Here is a 3,650-nt window from a genome sequence, read left to right on the forward strand (position 1 = left end):
ATAGCACATTTATGTGTGTCTGCCTTCTACATAGCTAGCCTGGTATGCGCTACGTCAATGTGACGCCATGGGAGAGGTGACGTCGAGCCTGCACTGTAGCGCTCCCCCGGCCTCGCTGGTACAGTATTCACATAAGCTGTATAGTCCATTGCCAGGGGGAGGGAGGGAGGGAGAGAGAGAGAGAGAGAGAGAGAGAGAGAGAGAGAGAGAGAGAGAGAGAGAGAGAGAGAGAGAGAGAGAGAGAGAGAGAGAGAGAGAGAGAGGAGGAGGAGGAGGAGGCAAAATCGTCTGAGTCTTTGTCAGGAGTTGTCTGAAATGCCGCGGTAGGGCATGTGTTACACTGTCTACTTGCTAGAAGAAATGTCCACCACATATGTACTATATTTCAGAGTCTTATATTTTAATATTCTGTCAACAAGTGCAAAAGTATAAAACTATATTGTTTATACACACATAAATGTGGCCGCAGTCAGTGCTTTTTTCACAATGAAATGCTCACTCAAACGCTAAAGTTAATGTTCATTACCGTTTAGTTAAGTACTACACATTATGAATGTGTGCGCATGTTAACTTTTACCTTTGAAATACTGGAAGGCGTTTTATAATTCACTACAATAGAATTTATAAACATGAATCTATTAATATATAGACATTCATAAATGCAAAAAATGATTGTGCAATTATATTTTAAAATAAAAATGTTACATTAGGCAACAAGTCGGAAAAGTATGGTGGATTTTAAAAACCCAGGATATCCGCGGCGTGCCCCCCAAACAAACTACTAAATATACTTAGCGTACCCCATGGTACAAAAAAATAATAATAAAAAAAATCCAACAATGGCCAATCACAAGACGCGTAATTTCTTAGCCACGTTCTAAATCTGGCCAATGATCAGCTCCTGGAGGCGGGGTGAGACCTTGACGCACTGAGGCGCGTGATTGACGCAAGCAATGTTACTAAATTTAGCAGCGGGCGGTCCGGCTGTGTGAGATAGCAGATCCTACATTCATTGCGCTGGGGCGGGTCCGTTTATTTGAGACATTTGATTGTGTTCCAGCCAATCCAAATGTGGTCGTAGACAGGTATTTTTAGCGGAAGCGTGTCCCCGTTACCTATTACCAGGGAACAACCTTATGATATCTGAACCGATAGCCTCTGGTTATTTCGCTCGTTGGCTCAGAATGAAGCTTTTTTGCAGATTGTTTTTCCACTCCATTCGTATACTATGTTGATTAATTGTGTAACCTGGCTCGCTTGGGTCTCCGGGAAAAGCAGGGTTTTATAGTTGCGGGCACTAAACGTTTTAGTTAGCGTATGGTTTTAAAGGCGACCGTTCTTTTTGGGCGCTACAAAATATCGCTATGAGTAGTCTCGATACAATACAAGTGCACCGTGTCTGTGGGTGAATTAGGGTAACAGTTAAAACATATGGGTAAAAGATCCCTGGTAATGTTTCATTCACAACTGAAGAGAAAATAAAGCACTTGGTAAACTGCACTTGCGAAGCACAGAACATCATTATACATCAATGTAATCCCCATTTAGTCTTCTCTGGATACAATACAATGAATTAATGCGTACAGTTGGCATATGTTTGCTTGTGATAGTTTTGGTAAAACGTTCGTATATTTGGACTATTTCCCAACAACAAGAAGTCCAGTAGCACATGAGGTGGTCTGTAGATGTGGGGAACATGTTCCGCGTCGTAAGAACTGGGGCTGGATATGGAAACGGCGTGCGCGGAGGAAAACTCACTTGTCTGAGCGCTGTTACTTTGCTGGGGAATCCCTCTCCGTGACCACCCCTGCCTTTTTAGACGATTAAGGAGGTCGGGTAAACCGGGACAAGACAGATCTTGCTTGGGGTGGTTAAGAGGCAAATAGTCAGTTTATAGTCGGTCACTTTTTTTAGGAACCAGATATAAATTAAACATGTATAATATATCTTGAAGAGCTTAAACTGAATGCAAGAACTGGTAGAAAGCAACGTGGATGGGGATATGAGTGTCAAAAGTCTCTGAAACATCTGGGGAAACATCTCGACTTGTATTGATTTAGATAAAGACATACTTCTAAGCTGCTTATGTCTGTATTAGTTGCATTTTTGACACCTGGGATTCAGAAAACCTAAAATATGGCTCCGCACGGGGACAAATGAGCCTATCTTGATAATGCTTTGGCCTTATCCATTTGATCAACCTGCTAAGAAGGTCCACTAATTACCTGCACCTAAACATCTTCCTGTGTTACTCAGATGTTAGTAAGGAAGGCTGCACGCAAGTACTCGCAGCTGATTTTAGACAAGGCTTTTTAATTAATAAAGAGACCACTTGATATGGTTTGGGCAGTGAACTACAAATCAGCCTTATCAGGGCCGGATCCATGGGTATGACCCTAACGAAATGCCCTCTCTTGACAGAACCCTTTCATCATAAGTCATTGCCCTGCTAATGTTTAAGAAGGTATATCTGCAGGCCGGAGACCTCCAAATGAGGGCAGTATCTCCAAAATGGGCGGGCTGCTCCAAAAAGTGGCGTGGTTATTCCAAAAGGGGGTTACGCCAACTCCAAAAGTGGACGTCACTTCCACTGACGGTTAAGGTTAGGGAAAGGGTTAGGTAAGAGGCTCCCTATGTCTTTAATGGTGGTTTGGAGCGACTGCCCCTTTTTGGAGCTATGCCTGCAGCTATAGTCGTAGTCGTAGACAGGTTTGGCCTACATTTCATAGGCCTGAAATAAATAGTACTATAAATAGTATTTTTATTTTTATTTTATCTCTTATTTCTCATGAATGAATATACAGACAAATGGTGAATGTTCTGAAAAAAAAAAAATTCTTGAACTTTTCTGTTTACCTTGGAAAGTGTGAATTTCTCCTTAAACTCCCACGTTTCCCATCAGTGACTTTATAATAGATCTATGACTGACAGATATCTAAATGGCTTTTACAGCACTGACTCATCATAAGGAACAAAGGAGCAGTGTCCCTAAACTGAGGTGAAAATGATAGGCCTAAAAGTCAGATGGTCACTAAAATGTATAAGCTGATTTAATTAGCACACTCCGGTAGTGATGAGACAGCGTAATTATATCTCACTTAAAGACATGTTACTGAAAATTGGTTAGAGTGTGACAGGTAATTCATAAGGTGGGCAGTTATTCACATTTTCACACTGCTTATACAACTGGTGAGTAACTGAGTGTGTGTTTTATTGTATTGGATTGATATCAAGCTTATCACCGGTTGACAAGCTAAAAGGTCATGTGTGGTAAAACATCCATTTTTTTTTAAAGAATCTTGTTATCATGAGTAGGTGTTTGTGTTTATGTATGCTGATGACTCTCAAGCATTGACCTGGATGTGGGAGTAATTCTCAGGGTATACCTGATTTCTTTTTAAGTGAAGTGTGTTTGATTTTGCGTGTTTGTATGTGTCACAAAGTGAGATTGTATAGAGGCTTCTTTGCATGATTTAGTTTTTGTTTATTTGTTTGTGATATGTGACACTCTTCAAAATGAACTAAAATAATAGTAGCAGAAAAGGACAGTTTCTAGGAGTGGATATAAATCTAATTTTACAAGTACAGACATGCATTTGCAGGTATATTCGGGAGTGAGCAGACAGGAGAGAAGGCCTGTTTTCATACCT

This window comes from Myxocyprinus asiaticus, chromosome 15, assembly GCF_019703515.2.
Source record: "Myxocyprinus asiaticus isolate MX2 ecotype Aquarium Trade chromosome 15, UBuf_Myxa_2, whole genome shotgun sequence".
NCBI lineage: Eukaryota > Metazoa > Chordata > Actinopteri > Cypriniformes > Catostomidae > Myxocyprinus > Myxocyprinus asiaticus.